This window comes from Choloepus didactylus, chromosome 10, assembly GCF_015220235.1.
Source record: "Choloepus didactylus isolate mChoDid1 chromosome 10, mChoDid1.pri, whole genome shotgun sequence".
NCBI classification, from domain to species: domain Eukaryota; kingdom Metazoa; phylum Chordata; class Mammalia; order Pilosa; family Megalonychidae; genus Choloepus; species Choloepus didactylus.
In genome coordinates, this window is record NC_051316.1 from 27,099,754 (window position 1) to 27,112,275 (window position 12,522).

The following is a 12,522-nucleotide window of genomic DNA, read 5'->3' on the forward strand; positions in this document are numbered from 1 at the left end:
CCTGGGTTTTCCGAGTGGGCCCCCCTTCTCAGCTGTGATCTTCCAGGACCTCTGCTGAGGGAAGGCTATGCTACGTCACAGGAGCATGCCATCCCTCAAGGGAAGCCCTGGGCTGCCAGGCCATGCAGGGGTGCTCTCAGCCTGATGCAAAGATGGCTGAATGGGGCATCTCAACCCCCCCCCGCCTCCTCACACAGTTCCTCCTTCCCAGCTCCGGGACAACTGGCGCGGCTCTGGGCTGTGGGCACAGCCCTGGGCAGGAGTGTCTCCAGCCCACTGGGGAGCCAGCTGCTAGCCGTGGGGTTTCTTTCTCCTTCTTGCTCTCCCCTCCACTCCCCTAGCCCTGAGGGAATCTGCAGCGGGCTATCCTCCACGCCAGACACTGAGACACCAGCTCAGCCCACTCCTGCCCTGCTTCACTGCGCGGTTCCCACCATCGCAGCTGCATCCGCTCCTGGGTTTTTCCCTTTTTTTTTTTTAAAAGAACCAGTCCATCTCCAAACGCCAACCCCCAGCTTCCCCACACTGCAGTGTGGTGGCGGGTCTTTAAGCCGGTTTACTTACTTGTTTCAGAATGCAGACTCCTGGTTTCACCAAGTGTACGGCCCCTGTGGTTCTAGCAGACCTTATCCAGCTGATGCATTGCTGAAACTGGTATTCTGGGTCACCTTCTGGTTTTTATCTAGTATTTTTCATGGAGGTGTTTTTTTGCCCTGTCTCACCTAGCAGCCATCTTAGGTTCTTCTATTCATTATTGAAAGTGGTATATTGAAGTCTCCTAGAATTAATGTAGAACTGTCTATTTCTTCCTTCAATTCTGTCAATATTTGTTTCATATATTTTGGGACTCTGCCATTAGGCTCATATATATTTATAATTATTATGTGTTCTTGTTGAATTGACCCTTTTTCAGTATTTAGAGGCCTTATTTGTCTCTCGTAACAGTTTTTGACATAATGTCTATTTTATCTGATATTAGTATGCTATCCAGCTCCCTTTTGGTTGCTATTTGCATGTTATATATTTTTTCCATTCCTGCACTTTCAGCCTACTTGTGTCTGAATTTAAGGTGAATTTCTTGCAAACAGCATATAGCTGTGACCTGGTTTTTAATCCACACTGTCATTCCCTACCTTTGGATTAGAGAGTTTAATCCATTTACATTTAAAGTAGCTACTGATAATGCATGACTTTCTTTTGCCATTTTTAAATTTGGGTTTGTCAGTCTTATGCCTTTTTTTGCCCCTCAATTCTTCTGTTAATGCCCACATTCAAATTTATTTGATTTTTTGTATTGTACCATACAGTAGTACATTTTCATTTCATTCTGTGTATATTTTTCATGTATTTTCCTTGTAGTTACCCTGGGATTTAAATTTAACATCCTAAATCTTTAACTACCATGTTTGATTTGATACCAAACTAACTGCAATAGCATATACATATACTGTCCTTATATTCATCCATCCCCCTGCCTTTTTGTTGTACTTGTTACAAATTATCTTTATACATTGTATGTGGAAAACCATAGATTTATCAATGTTATCAATATTGTCATTATTTATCAGCATTTTAGTACCTGTAGGAAGTAAAAAGTGGAGTTACATACCAAATCATACAATAGTATTGGCATTTATAATTAACCATATGGCTACTTTTACTGGAGGTCTTTACTTCTTTGTGCTGCTTTGATCCACTGTCTGTTGTCCTTTCTTTTCAGTCTGAAGACAGAACTGCCTTTACAGAGGGTAGGTCTTGTGGTGACATACTCCTTCAGCTTTTGTTTATCTGAGAATGTCTTAATCGCTCTCTCATTTTTGATAGACAGTGTCACCAGATATAAATCTTGGTTGGTAATTGTTTTCCTTCAGCCCTTTAAGTATTGCATCCCACTTCCTTCTTGCCTCCGTGGTTTCTAACGAGAAATTGGCACGTTAATCTCAGTGGGACTCTCTTGAACATAGCATGTTGCTTTTCTCTTTCAGCTTTCAGAACTCTTTCGTTATCCTTGGCATTTGACAGTTTGAGTACTGTGTGTCTGGGAGTGGTTCTGTTCAAGTTTATTCTGTTTGGGATTCACTGGAGTCCTTAAATGAGCATATTCATGTCTTTCATTAAATTAGGGATGTTTTCTGTCACTGCTTTTTAAAATATTCCTCTTTGCCTTTCTCTCCTTCTTCATGTTTTGGGAATCCCATAATGTATGTATTGGTATCCCACAGTTCTCTTAGAATCTGTTCACTTTTTAAAATTCTCTTTTCTTTTCCTCATCTGAATGATTTCAATTGTCTTGTCTTTACGTTCACTTTCTTCTGTTGGTTCCAATCTGCTGTTGAAACCCTCTAGGGAATTTTTCATTTCAGTTATTGTGGTCTTCAACTACAGTATTTCTCTTTGGTTCCGTTTAATATTTCTGTCACTTTATTGAGATTCTCATATTGTTCATTCATTGTTTTCCTGATACCCTTTAGTTCTTTCTCTTATATTTTACTTTATCTGCTTGGGAATATTGAAGATCATTTTTTTAAAAATTTTTGTCCAGTATGTCCAAAGTTTGGTATTCTGCATTGATGGTTTCTGGATTTTTATCTTGTTCCTTTGGGTGGCATCATTTCCTGTTTCTTTGTCTAGTAATCTTTTGTTTCATGCTGTAGATTTTAATATTTTTAAGTGTTAACTCTAGGATTTAGTCTCTGAGCTGTCCATTCCTTTGGTTTGTTTCCAGCTAGTGAGATGACAGAGATTTCCTTGAGTGCCAGGAGCTAACAAAAACAAAGCAATGCAAAAAACACCTTTCACAGTCTTTGCATGTTGGCTCTGCATTGGCTGGTGCTCTCTTTTAGAGTTTAGCCCTCATAAGATCTGTCTGAGGTGAATGTGAAGTACAGTGTCCTCTCTGTCTTTTCTAATCTTGCTTCCTGTCCTGGGCTTGGGCTTGCTCATGGCCTTAGGATTCCCCCAATAAGAGGAATTCTAGTGCCCCTCTACTCACTGTAAATTACACTGTCTTCCATTCCTGGGTGCCACATTGTATGACTTATAGCAGGTTATCCTTTGTCCCAGACCATTTTGACTTAATTGTTCTTACACTGCTTTAGCTGTCTGCAATCTGCTTTTGTCTGCAGGGCACATTCTGTTAGAGTTAGCCAGAGAAGTGTTTCCTGGTTCAGTCTTTCAGGTTGTTACTTGATAGATTGGTGCTTACATTCAGGCACCGCAGTATGCACAGAGGGATTATTCTGCTCATTCTGGAACAGGGCTGTGGATCGACAGTGGGAATATAGGCTGGCTCTACATGTGCCAGGAAGACATTTTGGGAGAGGGGCTGGTAAGGGCACCATGAGTTTCCCCTCCTGTTTTTTTTTTTTTAAGCCACGTTTTCTTGATTCTGTACCATGCAATTATTGCTACCCTTTGACTGTTTTCCAGAATTCTGAGGAAGATGACTCTGTCATTTTTTGCTAGTTGTTCAAAGATCCTATAGGGGAACAGCCCCTGGAGCATCTTAAGTGGCCATCTTGGTTGACCAGAACTTTATAAACATATTTTGAGCACAAGTTCTAGGTACTGTTCTAGGGATTGCAGGAAGAGATAAATGAATCTGACCTGACTCTGCTGCAGTCTCTGTTCCTTGCTGCCCTGATGCTTCCAGTTTCCCTTTTAATTCTGGACAGCCATTGTGTCTACAGAACACCCAAGCAATCTAAGGAAAAATTGAAAATCAAGCTAATTGTCCGTGTCTATATTTTGTATGTATCCCTTTAGATTTTTTTATTTGAGCATTGAAACAACTCACTATTTTTCTATATCTCTGTCACTTCCAAATTTAACTTAATTTCTCACTTTTCATTTCTGTGTTTTGATGCATCATAGATACAACCACCATTTTATAGACCCGGAGAAAAATTCAGTTTCTTAATCAAGTCAGAATGGAACCTCTCCCACAGAGTACATAAACACTGATAGCATTTTGAGTTTTAAAGAAGTTGTCATAAACTTTAGTATGTTGTTTTGATGAAAAGAGACAGATATGTCTTCCGAAAGATTACAATATTTTTTTAAGATTTTAGTGTAAAATTACTTTCTAGTAATGGAAAGAGAAATAGACTCCAAACTAACTGGACTCAGTGTAGTTTGATTTGGGATAGTAGCATTCAAGATGGAAATTCTGAAATTGAAAGATAGCACAAATCTGATGACCACCCAAGGGATTTCTAAATGTATGTATATGTGTAAATACATCCTTTGGATTGTCAAAAATTTAGTTTTCTTTGCAGAGATACTCTTTTACATGATGTAAACCACTCTTAATAAGCAGCCTGCTTTGAAGCTATCCATCATACTTGGCTTCTCAGATCTTATAATTTTTCTTTGCTCATATACATTTACCCACATACCCCCTTAATTACACACAGCATTGTAGACCCTTATTATGTGGCTCCAGCTTCCTTAGCTGACTGGGTGAGGGAGCCCCTGTTTGATTTCCTTGCTTCATTGAAGTGGAGAAATGCTTCACCACCCCCTCATCCTAAATGTACAGCTACAAAAGCTGCTTTGCTTGGGTTGTATAAAAGAGTTTATAAAATGCAAGATGATTAAAGCTGGAAGGGATCCATCCACTGGCTATTCAGATTATAGGTGACTTTTATTTTTTATACTTCTCTGTATTTTCCAGTATATGTGTATTCCTGTTTTCAAAACCACATGATCAAAATTTGTTTTAAATACACACAACACGCATTGAAAATTGAAGAGTCATATACCAAAATAATACGGTTATGAGGGTTGGAGTAATTTTTCTATTCTTCACATTTTTATGTATTTTCCAAGTATTATTTTACTAACAAGAAACAATTATACATAAAAAGCAACCCATGAACTACCCAATAGAGCATTCTTTTTTTTTTTTTTTTTTTTTGGAAGTTAATCAGCAATGTAAAGCAGTCTTTAAAATTCTCGTCTCTTAGCTTTTGGATTCCTGTTGTTCTCATGCTCTACTTTAGGTAGCTCTTCTTGATAAATGTAGAGATCTAATTTAAGACCTTTGCAGCTTTCTTGACTGCTTTAATATTTTCAACACACCTAAATATTCAGTCTGCATCTCTGAGGGTCCTGAAAACCAAGCCCATCTCCTCTTCTCTCCAACACATCAAATCACATACACACACACACACACACACACGCACACGCACACGCACATATGAATGCACACATACACACACACAGACGCAGAAATCTCATTATAGTTATCTCTGGATAGCAGAAATATGATTTTTTTTTTGTTTAGTTTTGTTTCTGCTTGTTTTTATTTTCTAACTCTCTACATTGCACCAGTATTGCTTCTGTAATAATGAACAGCTTTTTCAAAAAACAATAAGGTGAACATCTAAATAACTGTCTCTCAGGTCAAGAAATAAAATATTGTTCCATATTTTCACAACACTTGGTATTATCAGAAGTTTCATTTTTTGGAAATCAAGTGTGCATACAGTGTCATCCACAATGGTGTTAGTTTGCATTTCTGGATTGTTAATGAGACGGCCATTACACTAGACATAGTGTTGTTTCTAGGTCTACACAAAATCTACAGTGTCTTAATTACTATATTTTTAATACTAAATCCTGATATCTGGTAGAGCAGCTTCTCCAAACTTGGAATAACCCTGGAAGATAGTTTTCTTGGATATGAAACTCTGGGTGATAGTGTCTTCTTTCAGTACGTTCAGTACTGGCTTCCGTTATTGCAGATGAACTTTCAATCTAACTACTAATCTATTGAAGAGTGTTTCAGTTTGCTAAAGCTGCTGGAATGCAATATACCAGAAATGGGTTGGCTTTTTCAATGGGGATTTATTAAGTTACGAATTTACAGTTCTAAGGCCATGAAAATGTCCAAATTAAGGCATCAACAAGAGGATACCTTCTCTGAGGAAAGGCTGCTGGCATCTGGGGTTCCTCTGTGACAGGGAAGGCACATGGCGATGTCTGCTGGTCCTCTCCTGGGCTCTGGTTTCAATGGCTTTCTCTCGCAGTTCCTGTGGGTCCTTGCTTACCTCTCCTGGGGCATTTCTCTCTCAGCTCTCTGGCTTTTACTGTCTTTTATCCTCTTCACAACGGACTCCAGTAATGCATTAAGACCCACCTTGAATGGGCTGGGTCACATCTCAGTTGAAATAGCCTAACCAGAAGGTCCCACCCATAATAGGTCTGTACCTACAAGAATGGATTAAAAGAACATGGTCTTTTCTGGGGTATATAGCAGATTCAAACCAGCACACTCCACCCTCCATACCTCCAAAAAACATGTTCTTCCCATAGGCATCACAATATCATTCCATCACAATATCACAAAAGCCTTAAATCATTTCAGTAGCAGTGTTAAGTACAAAGTTTCATAAAAATCACTTACAGGCGTGTTTTCCCTTTGGCAAAATTCCCCTTCAGCTGTGGACCTGCATATCTTAGAACAAGTTATCGGCTTCCAATATACAAAGGAGGGACAGTTATAGGATAAACATTCCCATTGCCATAGGGAGAAATTGGAAGGAAAACAGGGGTCAGAAGTCCCAAACAGTTCCTAAAACTTCAGGGAAAGCTCCATTAGATTTCAAAATCTGAGACTCATCTACAGAAAGATGTTTTATCCTCAGGGCTTGAGAGAGCAGTAGTCCCATCCTCTCCAAGTGCTTATGTGTAGGGGCCCTGCTCTCTCCAAACACGGTGGTGAGGGTTCCAACATCTCCAAGCTTTGGGGAAACCACCATGTTCTTGGCTCTACTTTCTTCAAGCATCAGGATCTGCTATCTCTGGGGCATACTCTCAACCCCCTTAGAACAGTAGGGTGGTGGCCAGGTGTTCTAGTTTGCTAATGCTGCCGGAATGCAAAACACCAGAAATGTATCAGCTTTTATAAAAGGGGGTTTATTTGGTTACACAGTACAGTCTTAAGACCATAAAATGTCCAAGGTAAGTCATCAACAATCAGGTACCTTCACTGGAGGATGGCCAGTGGCACCTGGAAAACCTCTCTTAGCTTGGAAGGCACATGGCTGGTGTCTCCTTGCTCCCAGGTTGCATTTCAAAATGGTGTTCTACAAAATCTCTGCATCCGCTTCCAATGGCCATCCTCAAAATGTCTGTCTCAGCTCCAGCTAGCTATGAGCTCCTTCTGTCTGAGCTTATATAAGAATATAGTGAACTAAACAAGGCCCACGATGAATGGGCAGGGCCACGCCTCCACGGAAATACTGAACCAGTAGGTTCCAACCTAATCCACACTAATACATCTGCCTCCACAAGACTGCATTAAAGAACATGGCTTTTTCTTGGGGACACAATACATACAAACTGGCACACCAGGTTCTCCCCAATTCCTGGGGAATGGGCTCCACCCTCTCTGAAGCCTGGGGTGGCAGCACTCTTCCTAAACAACTGGGAGGAAGGCCCACCCTCCATGAACTCTGAGGCAAACGTACCCTCTCCACATGCATGGGTTGCTCTTCTCTCCTGGCCGGAGGTTTCTTGACTCCAGACCTCAGCTTCCTTGGCTCCCTTTGAAGTCATTTTTCCTTCAATCTGTCCCTTTTTTTTCACCCCTTTATTCCAGGCTGGCAGTGGTTCTGTTTATATAGATCCTGCAACAAACTTGTCAGTTTAGCATACAGCACACAGGTGTTCCAGCCGTCAGACAGTAGGACTTTCCCCACATCCTTCCTTGATAACTCCATCTCCAAGTCTGGTTCAAACTGAGATGACTAACTGATTAAATCCTCATATGGGGCTTTATTCTCCAGGGACTCGCTTTCCAGAAACTCGGAATTTTCCAAACCAGTAGTTTCTGGTTTCTTTGTACCCATGAGTTCAGTTCTCAGCTTATCCTTTTCCTCTTGCATTTTACTATAAGCTGCAAGGAGAAACCAGGCTGCATTTTCCACATTTAATTTGGATCTCTTCACTTAAGTATCCTGTTCTAGTTTGCTAATGCTGCCAGAATGCAGAATACCAGAGATGGACTGGCTTTTATAAAGGGGGTTTATTTGGTTACACAGTTACAGTCTTAAGGCCATAAAGTGTCCATCACTGGAGGAATGGCCAATGGCATCCAGAAAACCTCTTTTAGCTGGGAAGGCACATGGCAGGAGTCTGTTCCGGAGTTCTGGTTTCAAAATGGCTTTCTCCCAGGACATTCCCTCCTAGGCTTCAGCAACTCAAAAATGTCACTCTTACTTGCTCTTGGGACATTTGGCCTCTCTTAGCTTCTCTGGAGCAAAAGTCTGCTTTCAGCAGAAGGCCGTCTCCAAAATGTCTCTGTAAGCTGAAGCTCTTCTCTGTGCTCCTGTGCGTTCTTCAAAGTGTCCCTCTTAGCTGTAGCAAGCTAGCTCCTTCTGTCTGAGCTTATATAGTGCTCCAGTAAACTAATCAAGGCCCATGTTGAATGGGCAGGTCCACACCTCCATGGAAACCATCCAATGAAAGATCTCGCCCTCAGTTGAGTGATCACATCTCCACGGAAACATCCAATCAAAAGTCTCCAACCCCATCAACACCAATACATTTCCTGCCCACACAAGACTGCATCAAAGATAATGGCCTTTTGGGGGACATAATACATCCAAACCAGCACATATCCCCAACTTTTTGCTTTCAAATTCCCCCTTCCATTCAATACTAGTACTCAATTTTGCCAAATTCCGTGCCACTTTCAAGCAAGAATCTCCTTCCTTCCAGTAGGCAATGATACATTCATCATTTCTGTCTAAGGCCTCATTGGAAGTACCTTTAGCGTCCATATTTCTCCAACAGTCTCTTCCAAGCAATCTAAGCCTTTTCTATCAAGCATCTTGCAATTCTTCCAGAATCTTCCCCTTACCCATTTATAAAGCCGCTCCAGCATTTTTGGTATTTGCAAATCACAGCACCCCACCCTTATGGTATCAAAATCTGTTTCTGTTTGGTAAAGCTGCTGGAATGCAATATACCAGAAATGGTTTGGCTTTTACAGAGGGATTTATTGTTTGCAAATTTACAGTTCTAAGGCCATGAAAATGTCCAAATTAAGGCATCAACAGGAGGATACCTCCTCTGAAGAAAGGCTGGTGGCATCTGGGCTTCCTCTATCAGATAGCAAGGCACATGGCTGGTGTCTGCTGGTCCTTCACTTTTCAGGTTCTGTTGCTTTCAGCTTCTGATTCCAGTGGCTTTCTCTCTGAGCATCTGTGGGTCCTCTCTTAACTTCTCCAGGACATTTCTTTCTGAGCTGTCTCTGCTTTTCTGCCCTCTATCCTCTCATAAAGGGCTCCAGTAAGGATTAAGATCCACCTTGATCTTAATTGAAATAACCTAACCAAAAGGTCCCACCCATAGTAGGTCTACACCCACAAGAATGAATTAAAAGAATATGGTCTTTTCTGGGGTACATAACAGCTCCAAACCAGCACAAAGAGGCTGTCTTCTTCTCTGGCTGATTTTTGTAAAAACTGTTTTGCTGCATTTTCACTATGATGTGTTCAGGTGTGTGTGTGTGTGTGTGTTTAACATTTATCATGTGTGGTAGGTTGAAAAATGCCCCCCCCCCAAAAAAAAAATATGCCCACATCCTAATCCCTGGAACCAGTAAATGTACTGTATTTGGAAAAAGGTCTTTGCAGATGTAATTAAATTAAGGCTCTTGAGATAAGGAGACCATCTTGGACTACCTGGTGGGCCCTAAATGCCACCAGTTCCCTTGTAAGAGAAATCAGGGAGAGATTTGATACGCTCACAGAGGAGGAGGCAGAGATTGGAGAGCTGCGGTCACAAGCCAAGGAACTCCAACTAATGACAGCAGACACCAGAAGCTAGAAAAAGCAAGGAATGGATTCTTCCCCAGAGTCTCGGGATGGAGCACAGGCTTGCCGACACCCAATGTCAGACTTCTTGCCTCCAGAACTGTAAGCGAATACATTTATGTAGTTTTCAGCCACCAGGTTTGTGGTAATTTGTTACAGCAGCCACGGGAAACTCATAGAGCATGCTTGGGGGTCAGTGGGCCTCTCAAAGGTGTGAATCGATGTCATTAGTCACTTCTGAAAAATTCCTAGTCATTATGTTTTTAAATATTGCCTATGCTAATTTTTTCTCTTTTCTCCTTTTGGAAGTCAAATATATGTTAGATTTTCTCACTATATCATAGCTTTTACCTTCTCTTCTATATTTTTCTTTTTCTTTTTGTCTCTTTATGCTGCATTTATGATCTCTAATGAAGTTCACAGATCCTCTGTTCTATTGCGAAACAAGTCTGTTTAGTTTATACTTTTATTATAGCATCTTTATGACTTCAAGTTTTGTTCAACTCAGCTTCATAAATAAACTTGCTTGTTATTTTTTTATAGCGTCCTATTCCATGCAGGTAAATAAGTTGGCATCTAGAAGACCCTTTAAGCTGGATAAAAGAGCTCCTAGAAGCTAGAGGGCGTGTGGTTCCACAACAGCCTGGTGTTCCCAAATGAACAGAAATTAAGTCTGGAGAGAATGGCATGTCTAGAAAATGTTGTAGTTTGTGCAATGGTGTAGACCGGTATCAAATATATAGAAACCTATAAAGTTTTTGATATTTATATTGGCTAAAGTGCTACCACCCAGACTAAAAGAGGAGGAGATTGATGCTACAGTCCTCATGTCTGCAACTGGGTATAAGATTCTAATTGGTATTTATGATTCCCTACTTCACTACCCATTCTGTGTTCTCGTTTACTTCAGGGTTTACTGCCCAGGGTTATTTATCCAGTGGGATGACTCAAACATAAATTATCAGAGATCTGAGACTTTGGTTTCATTGTACAGGTTGGTAGGGTCTTCCACTAATTTATTTTTAAACATGAGACATGGTAAAACTAGGAAGTACATCTTCTGGATTCCACCTATACCCCACTTTGTACCTACTGGGTTGCATAAACCCCATCCTGTTGGAGAATCGTGATAAATCAAACCAACTAACACTTTAATCCAACTTTTGCCTGACCATTTAGTGGCATGAGGAGCCCCAAATGGTTAAATGGAACTTGCAGCTTCTAGTTCAGTGATTGTGCACTCAGTGGAAGTCTTCCTCCTCTGGGTACTAAGATCTCTAAACCAATAGAACCCAGAATCACAGGAGCTGTCAGCATGATTTTGTAAGTGAATCATCACATGTAACAATGAAAAGTAGCGTGTTCTCTTGTGCTCATGACTTCTGGCAGTGGGAGAAACCGCTCCTTTGGCCGCTGATTCCAACCTTCATTGCATCCCATGAGACAACATGGCAACCTTACAAGGTGGGGTTGGCAGCATAGCTTAGTCTTCTATATAGGCTATTCCATCATTCGGTTATGAAGTCAGATGCTTCTGGGTATGTGGAAAGTGAAACTCTTGTTCATTTTCTCATGGTCTCACTTCTTTACAGGAAAGGAGTCTTTGTCAAAACCACAAAGATCATAATGTATTTAGTAAGTCCATGAATGGCTTTGCTGGCCAGAACACAGTGAGTGGGGAAAGCAAATCCAAATCCAAAATAAGTACAGTATCTATCCCATGTCCCTCCTATATAATCAGCTTGCCACACAGTGGCTGGATTGTCCTCCAGGGCATGATTCCTTTGCAAAGGTTGGGATGGTCTCTGCTGCTGGCAGGTTGGGCGAGAAGGAATGAGGGTGATTGGTCTTGGTGAGGGCAGTGATGTGGTCTTAATCATCGACAGTTTCTTTCCCTGCTTCTGTGGCCACTTTTTGAAATAGTCTATTGACTAAGCAATTGGGAGGCTCTGGAAAGGGGCTACCTAATGTCCACAGGATAGGTCATTTGTCCACCTGTCAATTTGTAGCTTCCTCTGTGATGAGGGCTGTCTTAGTTTGCCTGAGCTGCTATCACCAGTACCGAAGGCATTAATAAAATGCAGTTCTGGCAATAAAAAGGAACAGACTACACACAACAAAATAAATGAATCTCAAAACTAGTATGCTGAGTGAAAGACCCAAAGGCGTATTTTCTATATAATTCCATTTAAATGAAATTCTAGAACAGGCAAAATTAATCTAATCTCCTGTGATCAAAATCAGATTGGTTGGTTCCTTTGTGGGGTGATGGCAAGATTGGGAAGAGGCACAAGGGAACTTTCTGGAGAAAAGAAATGATTTGTATTTTACTTGGAAGTATTCATTTGTCAAACCTCACTGAACTATACAATTAAGATCTGTGCATTTTGCTGTATGTAAATCATATCTCAATAAACTTAACATGTGGTATATATATGCATATGTGTATACACGTGTGTATATATGCACCTGTGGGTGTGTGTATGCATATTATACTGATAAGAACAGATATTACCCTTGCTCTTAGCCCAAAGGCCGAGAAGCGACTGTATGTACACATATGTATACAAGCATACATATATGTGTGTGTGTATATGCACAGTGCCCTTTCTGCTCCTCCCTTGAGAAGATACAAGATCTAGGAACTAGGAACCCCAGCCCCAGAGAAAGGTAAAGGCAAGTTCAGGGATGATGG

General features: G+C 40.9%; 1 long non-coding RNA gene and 1 other non-coding gene across 2 annotated transcripts in view; one reads left to right on the forward strand and one right to left on the reverse strand.

Moving 5' to 3' along the window:
- LOC119505631 overlaps positions 1–12,522 on the forward strand; it is an 83,613-nt gene that overhangs the window by 16,234 nt on the left and 54,857 nt on the right. The window lies entirely within an intron of this gene.
- LOC119505818 lies at positions 12,186–12,374 on the reverse strand. Its single transcript, XR_005210855.1, has one exon. It is a non-coding gene; the product is annotated as a U2 spliceosomal RNA (small nuclear RNA).